The sequence below is a fragment of the Nymphalis io genome, chromosome 18 (assembly GCF_905147045.1).
Source record: "Nymphalis io chromosome 18, ilAglIoxx1.1, whole genome shotgun sequence".
NCBI lineage: Eukaryota > Metazoa > Arthropoda > Insecta > Lepidoptera > Nymphalidae > Nymphalis > Nymphalis io.
The window spans coordinates 2,690,214-2,709,306 of record NC_065905.1 but is presented as its reverse complement, the minus strand read 5'-3'; the positions used below and the strand labels follow the sequence as shown (position 1 = coordinate 2,709,306).

The following is a 19,093-nucleotide window of genomic DNA, read 5'->3' as shown; positions in this document are numbered from 1 at the left end:
CGATACAGGATTTCTAATAGTAAGTTTAATGATTTAACATTTCATGAGTCACATGCCCTGATTTTGCACTATAAATCGACCAAAGACACTACTACTAGACATCTGTGCAGTAATTATATAAGCAATGTATGTGAAAGCGCAGATGTAACTCACTCGTTTCTAGTATGCGTTTTACTACTAAATATAAACGTCGCGTTTGGCACTATAAGTCAGCGGATTGGGACGGTATGCGCGATTACTATGCGTCGGTCCCTTGGAAGGAACGTTGCTTCAGTGGGAATGACCCGACAGCTAGTGCCGCTGCTGTTGCTGACGAGATCATGTTGGGAATGGAATACTACATTCCTAGCTCAGATCTCGTCAGTAGGGGTACGCGTAACCGTTGGTTCACTCGTGAATGTGCCGATGCTGTATCATCTAAGCAGGCGGCATATCGCAAGTGGATCAACGGCTGCATTAGCGGGGCATCTAACATTGACTCACTGAAAGCAAACTATAATAAAAATTCCAAGTCCTGTAGAAAGGCATACACGAGAGCGGATGCATAGCGCATTGTACAGATTGGTCATGACCTTGTTTCCCATCCTAGGGCTCCCGTAGCTTCTGGCGTCTGACCAAGTCTGTGCAAAACAATTTCTGCCAACCTTCGCTGCCACCGCTCAGAAATCCGGAGGGATCACTAGCTCACAGTCCGCATAGGCAAGCTGATCTCCTGGCTAAATTCTTTGCCGACAATTCCGTAATCGATGATTGTAGTGCGCTGCCACCTACAATACCTTCATGTGGCCATACGATGCCTGACATCAAAATCAGGCAACGTGATGTGCGTGCGGAGCTGCAATCACTTGATGTACGGAAAGCTAGCGGTCCCGATGGAATACCAGCCATAGTGCTGAAGAAGTGCGCAGCGGGGCTGTCTCCTGTGTTAACGCGCCTGTTCCAAGTTTCTCTCTCTTCGGGATGTGTGCCGGAGGCTTGGAGAAGAGCTAATGTGCAAGCGGTTCCCAAAAAAGGGGATCGGTCTGACCCGGCAAAATATCGGCCAATAACTATCACCTCAGTACTTTGTAAGGTGATGGAATGGATTTTAAACAACCAACTGATCCATTACCTAGAAGATCACTGTTTAATTAATGATCGTCAGTACGGGTTTCGACGAAAACGGTCCACAGGTGATCTTCTAGCGTACGTAACACACCTCTGGGGTGAAGCTATCGACAAGCATGGAGAATCGTTGGCTGTCAGCCTCGATATCTCCTCTGGCTTTCGACAGGGTCTGGCACAGAAGTCTTCTCTCCAAGCTACCGGCATATGGTCTGCCTGCTCAGCTATGCACCTGGATTGCCAGCTTCCTACACAAGCGTAGCCTTCGTGTTTTAATTGATGGTTGCGCTTCACAATTCTATGTAGTGAATGCTGGGGTCCCCCAGGGATCTGTGCTATCTCCCACACTCTTTCTTTTGCATATCAATTATATGCTCTCTCTTGGGAACATACATTGCTATGCAGATGATAGTATAGTGCATGGTGGATACCACGGACGCGCAGTGGCTGGGCGAGCGTAAATTGAGGAGAGGCGGAAGGATCTTGTCATTGAACTCGATAGGACGTTAGAGCTCATCGCCAAATGGGGCTCTGATAATCTTGTTGAGTTTAATGCCAAGAAAACACAGGTATGCGCTCTCACGGTGAAAAAGACAACATTTTCCCCTGGGGATTGACGTTCGCTGCAACCTTAGTCCAAGGGATTACATCGAGGCTGTTATAAAAACAGCTTCACGGAAACTCGGAGTTCTGAACAAGGTGCGGCGTTTTTTCACGCCACAACAACTGTGCCTGCTGTACAAAACACAGGTACGGTCTTGCGTGGAATATTGCTCGCACCTTTGGGATGGCTCCGCTAAGTACCTACTTGAGGCCTTCCGTTCCACCCAGCGAGTCAAGTGGGGACGGATCGAGGTTCTATAGGATTGGGCCGAGAACCGACCCCTGTGGAACGCCGCAGCCTATTCGACGCTGGACAAATCACCCATCGCCCCCCTCTCAGAGGACCAACCGATCCTGGAGGTATGCCCCCAACAACATTCTAAGATAGGAAGATACCCCGTGATATCAAAGCGCCTCCCTTATTTTCCCGAAAGTAAGACTATTGAAGGCAATAACCACGTCCAGCGATATTACCAGGACCACGTCCCCTCGGGCCACCGCCTCCATGGTCCGGGTCTTCAGGGTATTCAGAGCATCGATGGTTGATCGACCCGCTCTGAACCCGAACTGAGCCTCTGAGAGACACGGTCCCACCTCTTCGAGGTGCTGAACAAGATGAGCAGCGGCAATCTTCTCGAAGAGTTTGTCCGTCTCATTCAGCAGCACAATTGGCTTGTATGTCGAAGAAGAGCTTAGCGGGCGCCCCTCTTTCGGCAACAACTTGCCTTCCTTCCACAGCTTCATGGAAGGAGAGTTGTCTCAGCTTAGTCAAAAGTATTTCTATCTCATTAACCTACAAAAAAGAGTGTGAATAAAAATATTATTTTTATTGTTTGTAATTACACATTCTCACTTATCACTGAAACTGGTTGTTAGCAACACTTTGTAATATTGTTTGGTAGTAAACTAAAAGGCGTTCTTGCCACTGGGCCATCTCGGCTGAAAAAAAACCTAACGGGGTTCAAACCCAGGCAAGCACCACTAAATTTTAATGTGCTTTATTTGTTATTATAATTCATCTTGTGCTTTACGGTGAAGGAAAACATCGTGAGGAAACCTGCATGTGCCTAATTTCACTGAAATTCTGCCACATGTGTATTCCACCAACCCGCACTGGAGCAGCGTGGTGAAATAAGCTCCAAGCCTTCTCCTCAAAAAGGGAGAGGAGGCATTCAGCCCAGCAGTGGTACATTCACAGGCTGTTACGGAGTAAACTAATTAGTGAGTGGCTGATTGTAATTGGTGACAACTGGACCTGTTCATATAATATAGTTCGCTTTTATAGACGTTCAAAACTAATAACTTTAACACAATGTCTTTAAAATCCACTGGAAACATAAAAAAGAAAACTTATTTTGAAACTTAAAAATTAAATTACCTCCATATCTGTTTGATGCCGAGGTTCAATAATTAATATAGCCACAGACAAATGATAAAAACACCATAACAGCTGAATGCATGAGAATATAATATGATAACTTCGGTCTGCTATGGGAATGAAAACAAGATTAATTAATAATTAAAAGTAAATAAATATCACAATCTATTAAGACATTCATTAAGCTTAATGAAAAAAAAACATAAAAGAAAATTACATTTAATAATAAAAAATACAAGTATAAAATAAAACGTCGATGGAATTGAAGCAGATCATCATAAAAAACAGAGTATTTGCTGCAAAAAGCATAAACATAATGCCCCCGCGAGTTGCGATCAATCGCGTTACCATATCACAAACAGATATATAAGCTTTCATTGTGTCTCGAATACAATTACATGATACACGACATGCCGCTGCTGACACATTACCTAAAACATAATAATTCATGCGTTACATGTTACAGCTATTTTATTACATGATGTATACAGATATTGATGATTTTCCTTAAATGCTGAAATTTCGTAAATATTTACAAGACATGTTAAAAAAAACCGCTGAGTTTCTTTCTTCTCAGGGGATTTCTTTTCCGAAACAGTGATAGTTTCTAATTTATCAATTAATAACTAAGTGTAATACTTCAATTTAAGCAAAGGATTATTTATGTTGTATTTATGTTGTATAATGGATAAGAGGATTTATTTATATTGATTTGATCCTCTTTTTTGTGTCACGATACTCGGTATATATTCATAACATCATATCGACATTGAAAAACTTGACGTGTATGTGGGAGATCATATTTTTTAATCAAGTTCCGGTCGTATAACACGATTGTGCAATTGATTCAAATGACAAGTCTTTATATAAGGTTCGACAGATGTCAACAGTTCAGAAGTGTTTCAGTGCTGAACACGGCACTATCGGTGCTTTGAACTGTTTATTTGGTAATTACCCAGGTGCGCGTATTTTTTGTATTTATTCTGTTAATTATGTATATCGAATTCATTGTAATCAGTATTCAGTATTTAGAAATAGGTATAATTACTTGCTATTATTTTAAATATACTTTGTTTACCTATAAATTGGTTTTACTATTTATTTTGTCTCCCGTTCTCTCACATGTACGCTATTCATTCTCACAGGAGACTTCAGTGTTACTGCCGACGACGATAGTGCTAAATGACTGGATGTGTGCGCAATGCTGCCTGTTATGATTTCTGCCCCAACAACACTCGGCTTTCTGAATTTCAGATGATGGCCGTATTTACACAACCGATATATACTCACTGTCTCCATTATGACGATAGCAAGAATAGAAAGTACGCCTGTACTACCACATATATTTATGAACGGTAATATCTAGTCTCTGTAGGGAGCGGCTGCTTTAGACGTAATATTAGAAGACATTTGTTACTAACCAGAATTTGTCTTGTCGATCAAATTCCTGAGCTTCACGCTAATTGTTTGCAGCTTATAATATACATCAAAATTAACAAGCGCGTTCTCCATATTTAGTAGGTATATTTTGTAATATTCAATATTGAAGACAATGTTGAAAACATTCATTAACACTAAAAATTCCTTCGTGATTGTGTAGGTATGACAAAAAAAATCAAAACTAAATGCTACTGCAGAGGAAAGGCGTGTAGTTTAATACGTCATCATTCGACAAATTCCCTCATAATGATTTAGTTCACCGATCGAGATAAGTTATAATTACATATCAAGTACATCAAACTTCAGTGTTTCTTTGCCAATTGTGTATACGATAGGGGCTTAAATTATACATAGTGCTCATCCGGACAAGATTTGAGTAGCGAGCTTCAGTTTATACACAAGCACCCACTGAGTAACGGCTTTCATATTGGAAAGGTATCGAATAAAATAACTCACATGTTTTTTTATCAAATGTGACACATACAGTAGTCGCAGGTAACGGTATTAACAAAATTGTAAATATTGTATTAATTAATATAAATTGTTTTTTGTTGCGTTTTATATTCGATTTGCCATTTAAATAGTAATTTATCTGAAATATATAATGGTTAGTACAAAAATATATCAAGATTTCATACACCTTGCAATAAAAAGGACTTACAAACAGATCAACAGACAAAAATTCTAACGATCATTGTTTTGGGTTTTATTGCGTTGATAAAGGCCCCTGGTAATAGTTTTACTCGTACATCTTCCATGTACAGACAGCGATCAGTTATATTTTTTTAGAATTTATATCGTTTTAGCAAATTGGTAGTAAAAATTAAATACTTTATGTCATAAATTTGAATGTTTAGCCATCTTTTTCATGCGGTCGATGTCTCCATAAAATCCCACCCCAATCATAAAAAATGTTGCTAAGATATAGAAGAAGCCTCCGATAGGAAATGATGAAAACTTCTTGTTAAAGTTAACAATACTTTTCCATAACAACGTTACTCCACAAATATCTAAAATAAAAACACAAATATGACAATTTATTTAATTACTTTCGTCAATAAATTACGATTTAATCATTGTAATTTATTGACGAAAGAGGAGAGAGTACACCACCTTGCGGGACACCGGAAGGAATATCTAGATAGGATGAATATTATTATTAGCCATTATACATTGCTGTCGGTTAAACAGATAAGAGCGAAACCATTCAATTGCATCCGATTTAATGCATAGTATGTGTTTTTTTAATTTTCCCATTGTGATAGGACCGAATTGGAAAGGAGGATAGTCAGGGATTGGCAATGAATAGAAATAGTTGAGTGATGGATTTACAATATAGTTAGTGTAAAATAAATTTACAACCCCATCAAAACTGATGCCTTGAAAATGTCTTATATTAGGGCAAGAATAAAACTTACGAGTGCAGAGCGCGAATACACAACCATATATTGCAGCTGGTCGGGATATAGAAGCCATGTATCCTCCACGGTCACTTGAAAAGTGTAGCGGAGCAGTCCCAGTCCCTCGTGACAGGCGTAACACGAATGCTAAGGAACCCTGCACTTTCCAAGCTTGATCATCCATCTTTAAATCTCGTTACCACGCCCGTGATGTTTACCGTTACCACCTAAACACCTTAGATTAAACAATGACCCACCCTTTTCTTTGACCTTTTAAAAAACAGTACAAATATATTTACTACTTCGATTAACAAAGATGAATTATTTATTTTATGTGTTTACAAATGGACGAAATATTCAAACGAGCATTTAATAACGTTAAAATTATTTCTAAGCATAGCAGTGGCGTAGCTTGGGCCTGTCCCCGCCCTCTGTCGTGTGCCACCTAGGGTCAAGGTCCCTGGCTCCGGGTGGCACACGATGGCACATGGGGCGGCCGCAGGCGCCACGATTTACAACTTTTTTTTTATGTTAAAAAGTCTTTTTTTGTCTTATGTTATTGTAAAGATCACTATCACTGGCTCACTACTACACGCAGCAGTAGCGCAGGCGCACGTCCAATCCGCACGGTGTCTAACACCAGACTGCTTAATTGACAGCTACCCTCTCCACTCGTGTACATGAGACAATGTATTGTATCTATTGCATAGATACAAACAATACATCCCTTCCCTTTTAATAAATTGAGGTTATTGTAAACGTAATCAATGTTGTTAAATAATCACACTAAATTACTTTTATTTTTTTTTACTCATACTATTTTAGTTATACAAACATTTATTTATTTTTATTTTTTTACTTATTCAATTAAACTTGAATAGTTATCAAATATTAATTTACGTGATCCTCGTTTTTATCAGGCTCTTCTTCTCTCGATTCCTAATGTCCCTCCACACGCTTCAAGTGAATTACGTTCCTTCGTAATCTTTGTTTAGTTTCTTCATTCCTTATTGTAATATTTTTCCACTACATGTGGCGTAGGGTTAAAGACAGTTGAGAGTTTATTAGCCTTTTCCATTTCTGTTACGTACAGCTTCTCTCCTTCTGTCAGTTCTAGGTTTTCCGCCCTTCTTTTACGATCTCCATACTCTTTCCCTTTTTCCTTATATAACTTGTCTCGGTCTCTAACTTCCGTGACATCTGACTCATTTATATTTTTCAACATAGGGATTTTGTCCCTGTTCAACCTCTTGAAGAAAAGTTCTGAGGGCGTCTTTCCTGCAACTGAATAAGGAGTGGAGTTCGTTTTTCACTAGAACCTATTTTAAGTCGTTTTACTATGTCTCGGTTTTGACGCTCCACTTCTCCATTCATTTGCGGCTAATATGGCATCGTATTAAAAAATTCAATGTTACAATTACGACAGATTTTTTTTTAATTCCTCACTAACGAATTGCCGCCCGTTATCAGCAGTAATTGATAGTGGGTAGCCCAGTCGACTAAAAAGTTCTATAAAAATCTTTATTATTTGCGAGCTCGTTATGGTTCTGGTAATCTTGATTTCTTTATAGCGACTGTAATAGTCAATGTCTACTAGGATATAATCATTATTCGGTAAGTGATCCATAGCAATATCAAGTTTCAGATGAAAGTGTAGCAGTACGCATAGCAACAAGAATACACACGCCACGCATGCCTCATTATTTGACGTCTGTAACAGCCTGTGAATGTCCCACTGCTGGGCTAAAGGCCCCCTCTCCACTTTTTAAGGAGAAGGTTTGGAGCTTATTCCACCACGCTGCTCCAATGCTGGTTGGTGGAATACACATGTGGCAGAATTTCAGTGAAATTAGACACATGCACGTTTCCTCACGATGTTTTCCTTCGCCGTAAAGCACAAGATGAATTATAATCACAAATTAAGCACATGAAAATTCAGTGGTGCTTGCCCGGGTTTGAACCCACGATCATCAGTTAAGATTCACGCGTTCTTACCACTGGGCCATCTCGGCTTTGACGTCATCGTTGGAAACATGTATCAGTACGCATAGCAACAAAAGTTCTCGACGTTTCATTGGTGCTGGAGGATTTGGTAAGATCACTAGGGTGCATCCTTTGCAGCTTTTACCATCAATTCGACGTCTTTATCCATTCTAGGCCACCAACCTTAGAACGAAGGCGATTCTTCATGGCAACGATCCCCGGGTGTCCGGAGGTTCTGAGAAATAACTATCCTGTTTCCTCTCAAAAGAACATTTTCATAAAAACACAATTCGTCCGAAAATATTTTATATGATTTCACAGACTCATCCCACTGGTCACTGTAAATTCCATTCTTAACATTGTTGATTTCCTGATAGCTTGCCGATTCTTTTATTATTTCTTGCATTGACGTTGCACAGAGTCTGGCGAGTTCGACTATTTGGTGGACATAATTCTCTTCTAATGAAGGGATTGGCCGATCTGAGTATTTACACAGCCGTGATAATGGATCTGCAATATTGGTCTTACCCGGTTTATATTTTACGTTGTAACGATAAGCCTGGAGTCGCAAAACCCATCTTCACATCAACACGGGCGCATGGTTTTGATTTCGGACTGAATAGAAATTCCAATGGCTTGTGATCTGTTATTAAACCAAATTATTTACCAAATAGAAACGTATTAAAATGCTCAATCGCCCATAACAGCACAAGAGCCTCTTTTTCTGTTTGGCTATATTTTCGCTCACATTGACTGAGTGTCCTATTTCCGTATGCAATAATTCTTGGTTCTATACTGTCTATCTGCACTAACTGCTTACTGCTCTTAGTCCTACAGGGCTTGCGTCCGTTATTACTTGCGTCTTGTCTTTAATATCGTAATATCCCAACGTTTCTATTTTAGATAACATCTCCTTCTCAAATGCTTCATTGTGATCATCCTTCCAGTATTTTTCTGTTTGCCTTTTTTCCAAGTTTCTGTCTTAATATTTGTTTTAATGGTTCTGTTGTCGTGGCCAAATTCGGGATCTATTTGCTTATATAGTTAACTAGACCTAAAAAACTTTGCAATACTTCTATTGTTTTTGGCAATCTAAATTCAGTTATACTTTTTATATATTTTGGCAGCGGTTTTTACTCCTTCCGGTTTAAGTTCATGCCCTAAGACATTTTTTATTGTATTTTATATTGTCTGTACTTTGTAAATACATTTCTCTTGATTCAACAAAACATTGTTTTGCTTCAACACCTACATCACTCTGGAAAGTCGCAAGTCATTTTCTCTTTCGTTGCTCCCCCAAATTAATATGTCATCACTAAAATTACCATAAAATTTGTATTCTACTTCTGCATTATCCAGGGAATTTACAGTTGTTTCAATTCGTTGTCGCTTGTTACAGTCTTTTTCTCTTTCTTGATATTGTGCGAGTTTACGCTTTTGTCGAAATGATTTAGTTTTGCAGCTTATCTTTGATGGTAGCCTAATTTACCACTTCCGTTACATTTATTGTCTGGCTGGGCAAGGAAGACGTTGGGCGATATGCGAAATATTTTCCCTCTTGAATTATCCTTGTTCCTAATTTTTATTGCGTTAATCTCATTTGTCTTTTTGTTCGTAGCAATCCAATTGATAATTCACAATTTCTAAGGTATTAGATACAGTAAGCACTTTATCTAATGTAATTTCATCCCCCATTGTTAGCATTTTTTTTTAACTTTGATTTTTCTAGTATTTGGTCGATTATATGGTCATCAGGTTTCTCGAAAATACATTTCGCCGCTTGATTTCTTACCTTGATAAGGAAAGTTTAAAAACTTTCCCCTTCCTCTTGTTTGATAAGACGAAAAATGTGTCGTTCAAAAGTCTTATTTTGTTTAAGGAGGATATAATCATCTAGTTCACTAAGAGCTATTCTGAAAATATCAACATTCTCCTCAGGTTCCACGTTTGCTCCAGGCAAATTGTAGAATATTTCCATCAAAGCACTCCCACCTAGAGCTAGCAATGTAGCTCTCTTTTTAGTTAGAATCGTGATATGCGCGGCTTCAAGGTAAATTTGGAAGGATCGTTTCCATTTATCCCATCTCAGGCCAACTGAAGCACTGTCACCCTCAGTATCTAATTTTTCAGGTGGCGGTAACCGATTTCCCAAGATTAATTGTACCAGGGCGACCTCTTATTTACAATACTCTTATTTAAAAGATGTCCCATATGTTCTAAATTCAATTTAATGAACTTCTTATTTCCAATTTAATGGAAATCTAAATTTAAAGTTTATTTTCAATTGAATGAAAATCTAGAATTGATTTGAAATTTTCTAAATTCAATTTAATGAACTTCTTGTTTCCAATTTAATGGAAATCTAAGTTTAAAGTTTATTTTCAATTGAATGAAAATCTAAACTTGGACCACAATAAATACTATACCAAATAATTCCTTATTTTATTCACTTCGCCACGCTAAGTATGTTCCTTTCAATAAAACATAGTTATTTAATATTTATCAACTGTATTTATTTAAGTACTTTAATTTGTACTGATTTAAGCTTGTAACCTCTATGTGAGTATATAGTGGTTGATTAAATACATAAAACTTGTAGAAAATACAACATTATCAAAAAATCAAATCACCAATAAATGTTCAAACTGATATTTAATATTTTATTTGGATTACCTACTTATCTACCTCTTGGCTCTTCGGATCACAGCCTTATTTCTACTAGAGTGCCACATGCCAAGCTGCCGCCACTAGCGGTATGCAAACGTCGCGTTTGGAACTATAAGTCGGCGGATTGGGACGGTATGCGCGATTACTATGTGTCGGTCCCTTGGAAGGAACGTTGCTTCAGTGGGAATGACCCGACAGCTAGTGCCACTGCTGTTGCTGGCGAGATCATGCTGGGAATGGAATACTACATTCCTAGCTCAGATCTCGTCAGTAGGAGTACGCGTAACCGTTGGTTCACTCGTGAATGTGCCGATGCTGTATCATCTAAGCAGGCGGCATATCGCAAGTGGATCAATGGCTGCATTAGCGGGGCATCTAACATTGACTCACTGAAAGCAAACTATAATAAAAATTCCAAGTCCTGTAGAAACGCATACACACGAGAGCGGATGCACAGCGCATTGTACAGATTGGTCATGACCTTGTTTCGCATCCTAGGGGCTCCCGTAGCTTCTGGCGTCTGACCAAGTCTGTGCAAAACAATTTCTGCCAACCTTCGCTGCCACCGCTCAGAAATCCGGACGGATCGCTAGCTCACAGTCCGCAAGAGCAAGCTGATCTCCTGGCTAAACTCTTTGCCGACAATTCCGTCATCGATGATTGTAGTGCACTGCCACCTACAATACCTGCATGTGGCCATACGATGCCTGACATTAAAATCAGGCAACGTGATGTGCGTGCGGAGCTGCAATCACTTGATGTACGGAAAGCTAGCGGTCCCGATAGAATACCAGCCATAGTGCTGAAGAAGTGCGCAGCGGAGCTGTCTCCTGTGTTAACGCGCCTGTTCCAACTTTCGCTCTCTTCGGGAAGTGTGCCGGAGGCTTGGAGAAGAGCTAATGTGCAAGCGGTTCCCAAAAAAGGGGATCGGTCTGACCCGGCAAATTATCGGCCAATAGCTATCACCTCAGTACTTTGTAAGGTGATGGAACGAATTTTAATCAACTAACTGATCCATTACCTAGAAGATCACTCTTTAATTAATGATCGTCAATACGGGTTTCGACCAAAACGGTCAACAGGTGATCTTCTAGCGCACGTAACGCACCTCTGGGGTGAAGCTATCGACAAGCATGGAGAATCGTTGGTTGTCAGCCTCGATATCTCCAAGGCTTTCGACAGGGTCTGGCACAGAAGTCTTCTCTCCAAGCTGCCGGCATATGGTCTGCCTGCTCAGCTATGCACCTGGATTGCCAGCTTCCTACACAAGCGTAGCCTTCGTGTTTTAGTTGATGGTTGCGCTTCACAATTCTATGTAGTGAATGCTGGGGTCCCCCAGGGATCTGTGCTATCTCCCACACTCTTTCTTTTGCATATCAATGATATGGTCTCTCTTGGGAACATACATTGCTATGCAGACGATAGTACAGTGCATGGTGGATACCACGGACGCGCAGTGGCTGGGCGAGCGGAAATTGAGGAGAGGCGGAAGGATCATGTCATTGAACTCGATAGGACGTTAGAGCTCATCGCCAAATGAGGCTCTATATATATAAATTCAATAAATATAAATAATAAATTGTATCAGTGATTTAACGAAGTGTTTGTGTTAAAACCGTAAGCGACGCGTATTTCCTGGCGCTTATGATTTTTGTGACAAGACGACGAGCTACTGTTCAACGCTTGATGTGTATAATAAAAACATCGCTTTAAGATCTGCCGTGGCTAGACAAGTACGTTTTTAAGTGCTCAAAGCGCTTAGTTGTATGCATGGTTTACTAATTATTGCTTTTTGTAACGTATTTTAAAAAAAAAACAATTAACCTAACAATGAAAGCGGCAAATAATTGTACTGGACGCCAGAAGGGTATTAAAAAGGATTGCTTGCAATGTTTATATTGTCATAATTGGTATGACCTGCTATGTGCTAATATACCAGAGAAACGCTTTAAACGTGCTATGAACTTGGATACTAAAAGATCACGGAAATGTCCTGGTTGTCGAAATAAACAGACTAAGAGTGATAACACCAATACACCGCTGCACTGTTTTTTCAACAATCGCTAACATTCTTTAATGATCAATACGAGTTTCAACTCCTCAAATGAAAACTTCCTTGGAGAATGTGACAATAGATAAACTAGAAAAAGACAATCAAACGCTTCAAATGTCACTGATCGAATTAAAAAAAAGCATAGGCACTATAGAACAATATGCGAGATATTTTGCACTGCACAAGAAAAGCGAAAATGGACCCGCACAGTAGACGTCCTCGTTCCGTTCTTATCAAATCTAATAGCCCACGCCTCCGCGATAGTTCTCTCGCTTCTGCAATAAAATTTTATAAAAATAATCCAAAAAACAAACTGAGTGCGAGTAATATCGGCATAGCAACAGAAAAAACACAACCAATTTACATCGTTTCTCTAGAAAATAAAGTTATTTACGCGGTGGCAAGAATTCGTGCTAAAGAACTGGGATATTTGTTTGTTTAGATTCGTAATGGCAGAATCTTTGTCCGAAAAACCGAATAACGTTAACCTAAGCTTAGAATTATTATAAGTTACTAGCATGTTTTAAGTTTCAATTAATGTAACATTCAATTTTTTATTACCAGAATGTTCGTGGTTTAAAAACTAAAACAACTTAATTTCACCACAATATGGCGTTATAGAACTATGATGTAATCGTCCTTACGGAAAAGTGGCTCAATAGCGAGGTTAAGACTCTGAGCTGTTTGATGATAGGTATTTTACTTACAGACGAGACCGTGAATCTAGTAAATTCTTTAAACGTAGAGATGGTAGGGTTGTATTAATAGCTGTATCAAAACATTTAAAGACAGTACGGCTAGCTCAATATGAAAGTGAAAGTGAGGACTTATGGATCAGTATCGATATGAAATATGCTTACAACAAAACTGAAAAAAATCTTATTTGCGCTGTATACTTACCTCCACCTTTCGATAATGAGACATTTGACACATATTCCTTAAGCACACAAAAAGTGACCGAAAAATATGAGCATACATTAATCGTTGGAAATAACTTGCGTTGACAATGTTCGTGACTTAAGTATCTTAATGGACCGTCAGCTAAAATTTGATGACCATATAAAGTACGTTTCATCAAAGGGTTTCAAAATTCTTGGTTTCGTTCTAAGGAATTGCAAAGATTTTGAAAAGTGCTCTACAAAAATGAAACTGAAGAACAACATTGTACTATGATGTGTATGTGAGGATGTTGGAGATGATCCAAAAAAGATTTGTATATCATCTTTCATACAGAAATAGCTTATCTAGGGTAATTGGAGGCTATGAAGATAGATTGAATCAGTACCATATGTCCTCACTTGCATGTCGTAGAAAGATACACGGTCTTGTTTTCCTTCACAAGCTATTTAATGGTAGCATTTACTGCAACGAATTAATCTCATTTTTAACTGTTCATACTCCGTCTCGTTTGCTCTGACTTAATGCCTACAACTTCTTTTAAATACCCACATTTAAAACCAATCTCGGGCACAATTCTGGTAAAAGCTACAACTTGGATATTGCCATTAATCTAAGCACAAATAAAATAAATTCTTAAGCAATATTGAAAATAAAGTTCATACGTTAATTTATTCATTATATTTGTATTTTTAGTATTTTTTTAGTACCTTTTTTTTTGAATTACTTTTATTTTTTAGCTTTCAAATTTTATTCCTAAATTTTAGTCGTTTAACATAAGTTCTGTTTTTTGTTTTAGTTCTTTAAGTCATATCACATTAAATTTGTTAAGTTCTTAATTTTAATTTTACTATTTATATTAGCTGTTACTTAGTTATATGTGATGGATGCTGTGGTTTCCTGTAACTGATGGAGCACATTGATTTATTACTCGCATATTATATTAAAGCTTGTCGTGTGTATTCCTTGTTGTAGATCCGAATAAAATAAAAAAATAAAAAAAAATCTTGGAATATTAAGACCTCGAAAGCACTAAGTTTTAGATGTTTCAAATCATTTTATTAATTGAATAATAAAAAATAAACATATATTTTATATATATTTAGTTACTAATATATATAACGGCTATAAATATATATAGGTAGGGCTTTGTGCGACCTCGTCTTGATAGGTACCAGCCACTAATCAGATGTTCTACCACCAAATACAAAATAGCAATACTTGATTTGTTGTGTTCCAGTTCGAAGGGTGAGTGAGCATAAGGGACACAACACCTTAGTTCCCGAGGATGCGCTTCGCATTGCCAATGTGAGGAACGGTTAATATTTCTTATGGCGCCAATTTCTATGGATGGTGATGATCACTAACCAATAGGTGGCCCATTTGCTCGTTATTCTACAAATTTATATTAAGGTAATTTATTAAAGTAAATTATTGTATAATAATTATTTATGATAAATGAGGCAGTCAAGGTTAGAAAATGATTTTATTGTTATAAATACATTATTTTATTTTTATCAGGGGGCGTTTTCAGCAATTATAGTTAAAAAAATATAAATATACAAATATAGTTTAGACTATAAATGTAATATAATATTTTGAATATTTTATATAATTACAACTCAAATAAATTATGAAACAAGCACTTGTACTCATTATATCTTGTATCATTTTACTAAAATTTGTTATTATTTATTATTAAGTTAGTTAGTAAACACCCGCACGTTCACTAAAAAGAGCTAATTATGTGTGTGAAAGCAATAGAAAGAGAATTATATTATACTGAGTATTATAATTTGTGATTATAATTCATCTCGTGTTTTACGGTGAAGGAAAAAATCGTGAGGAGGGTTGGTGTATTCCACCAAATCGCATTGGAGCTGCGTGGTGGAATAAGCTTCAAACCTTCTCCACAAAAAGAGGAGAGGAGGCCTTTAGCCCAGCAGTGGGACATTCACATGCTGTTACGGAGTATTAGAGAACAGTAAATATTAGAAATTTTGCATGGACAGAGTTTGTGTCTAGGACTACAGCAAGTTTGTTTAGTTACAGCATGTACAACAACAGTTGAGTCAACTTATATACATGACTAAAGAGCAACATTCAGATGACTTAAACAGCTTCATCTATCACGTTACATTTATCGAGCCTACTTTTTCTCCCCTCGCAATTTTTAACTTAACAAGAGGATTTAATATTGTGGTTATTATTGCAATGTTATTTGCGTTTATTGAAGTACGAACGTTTTTTGTATTTGTTATTATTAGTCTTTAGTCTTTGTTCATACACCTATATATTATTATTTGATTTTGCTACTAATTGCTGTTTGCTCCTATTTTTGAAAAACTGAATATTAAAAAATATAGATGAATAAAAAAATACTTTTTTGTCTATTCCAGGTTTTAAGCGCCATTATTACATTTTTACTCAAACTGTCAGAATGTTGTTGTCTTTTTTTGTATAATGTTAAAAAATATTATTTTCATTTATTGATGTTATAAAAATATCAGGAATTATTAAAGACTACTGGCGGTAGGGTTTTGTGCAAGCTCGTCTGGGTAGGTACCATGCACTCATCAGCAGTGGGTGGTACCTACCTAGACCCAGGCTATCGCAAAACAGCAGTACTTGGTATTGTTATGTTCCGGTTTGAAAGGTGAGTGAGCCAGTGTTATTACAGGCACAAGAGACATAACGTCTTAGCTCCCAATTTTGGTGGCGCATTGGCGATGTAAGCGATCCTTAACATTTCTGACAATGCCAATGTATATGGGCGTTGGTGACCACTTACCATCAGATGGCCCATGTGCTCGTCCATCTACCTATACTAAAAAAAAGACTAGCTACTACGCTTCCCAGCTTCACACAGGTAGAATAATGTTCTACATAAAACGTTTATATATTGTAATACCGCGTTCACGCCAATAAAGCTCTCAGTTGATATTGCGATGATCAGTCAATTTTCACAAAATTGTAATGAATTATACACGTAAACTATTTTGAAGTCACTTCGTTCATTGGTGAAACCTGTTTGAAAATCCGTTCGATAGTTATCGCGTGCGAACAGACAGACAGACATGGCGGGGTCTTTATTTTACAATATATAGTGATATTAAGTGATATATGGGGTTGATAGAAAAAAAGAGAATTGCTTTAGGCATTAAGTCCGCATTTTGTCCTACTACACAATGTGGTGGTCAATAAGGTTTTTAAATAAAATAAAGAGGTCTCATACTTTTTTATCAGACGAAAGATGAATTCTGGGTGAAATCTAATTTAATTTAGGAAATACTTAACAAATTTTGCCCCACTGGTTGTACTAGGATCGGTGTAGTATATTTTTACACAATTACAATACGAGTGACGCTAATACAATTATAATGTTAGCTTCACTTGAACTTGAATTACTTTACGGTGTAAATAAAACAGATTTACTTGATTAAACATCATTTTTATGCATTATCAACAATCCAACTGGTATAAGAAGGTACGTTAACAAAGACACCAGGAAACTCCGCGCGGGCACATGGTTGTCCCCAAGAGGTGATTCCAATTACAACTCCTTGGTGAAGAAGAGGTCCTCCTGAATCACCATAGCAAACACCCTTACCACCAGCTAATAATCCAGCGCATACCATTTCCGATGTTACATTAGGAATGTCGTCACCATGAACAGACTGCAGTTTAGCGTAATTTTCTCTACAGAAATCGTGGTTGATCATTTTTATATCTACTTGCTGAAGGATTTCTGCGGGTCTAAAAAAAGACTGTGAAAGAAGAAATTATTGTTTAAATAATAATTAATTAACAATTAATTCATTTTATCATCACGATTTAATAGCTTGCATAAAGCTCTATCACCAAATTTATACTGGAATGAGCTGACCTAGAAATATCTACACTACCAGTAAATACTAAATAAAAACTATTGTAAAACTAGTAATAATCAATTTAAATCATCATATATCCCGTGGTTGGCGGCGCATTGTCAATGTATGAGATGATTTAGCTTTGCCACTGTCTATGAGCGATGGTGACCATTTACCATCGGGTTACCATATAACATGAATGTAAATTAATATAGTGTACTTAATAAAAAAATATTTTTGGTTAAGAAACTAATAGTGTGTTGTGTAAATGAGTCAGTTAACATACCTGAATTGTCCCCCATCCGGCAGTGGTGAGGGTAGTGTTATCTGGGACCCAGTAGTTGGGTCCAGCGATAGGGGCAAGTGCAACGCGGTCGGAGAGTATGGCGGGGGTGGCGAGTTTCAGAATTCCAATGTCGTGGTATGCTTTAGGATACGCGTATCCAGGATGATCAAGCAAACTTTCTACTCTATGTAAGTAACCGCCAGTGTATGGAAGTGAAGAGCCAAGTCGCACTCGGAATTGACTTTTATCTACAAGGCCTTGTCTGTGAAAATGCAAGATATGTTTTAAATAAAAATTCACAGCATTGAACCTTTAATATCATATAGAAATGCAAAATTTTATAAAATATAGTTATAGCATATATGTAATGACATATTAATTTAAACGCTGCGTTACGTTATATACAAGGACTTATCTAATAAGCCTTTTGCAATACGCAAATACTATATTTTAAATAAATACATTTTTAATGTTGTCTTGCAGTTGTGTTGCTAGTTAGTACCTTTAGTGTATCTTTCTACCAATTTAGATATTGGTGGTTTAATGTGCCTGATGTTTTTATCCATTATTTAATTAAAGGCGGGATATGACATATCATATGATACAATCATAATTGTATTATATTTTTTGTTTTGTCTCTATCTTTTTGTGTGTAAGTGAATGATGATATCTTAACATTTTAAAGTATACAGTAGACATGTCAGTAAAATGGATATTAAGCTGACATGAATAAACGTTGTGCAAGCCAGCAGACGGCAAACTGTATCACACCAATGTGTTATCGTAAGCGTCATAATTCTAAGAAAAAAAATAATTTCGACTTAACTCGATTTCACTCGACATTAAACAGTGGGCAGCAGTAAGAACCGATCTGGATGTAATAAGAGAGCCACCGCAGAAGGACATATAAGGAAAAGGATTTTCTTCTTCGAAAGCTATTAAAATATTAGCCATAAAGGGGTAATCTTCTATATTAGCATCAGTTCCTCCAACAATACGCGGAGCAAGTGCGTTTGGTGCCGATCCTTCAACTATAAACGGAGCGAATGCGCTTGGAGCCGCTGTAAAAAGAAAAAAATATTAGTTAGTATAAATTATACGATTTAATTAAATTAATATAATGCTCCTTTACCAGCTACATTGTTACAATGATGCCACAAAATAAACTTAGTATAATAATAATGTCTTGTAGGCCACGGTGGCCAATCTCAAGAGAGATTAGCCAACTACGCAGGAGATATTATAGTGCACAAGTGTGTGCGCAAACACAGGTGTACTCTCTATTCCCTAACTCTCATAATCCGATGGGATGGCAATCTGACACGACTGAAAAGAGTTCAGGCGCAGGACCAACGGCTTTACGTGCTTTCAACACACACACACACACACACTTCCAACTTCCAGACCCCAGAC

At 37.6% G+C, this 19,093-nt stretch overlaps 1 protein-coding gene across 1 annotated transcript in view; it reads right to left on the bottom strand.

Moving 5' to 3' along the window:
• LOC126775661 (trypsin, alkaline C-like) overlaps positions 1-19,093 on the bottom strand; it is a 283,947-nt gene that overhangs the window by 264,172 nt on the left and 682 nt on the right. The window lies entirely within an intron of this gene.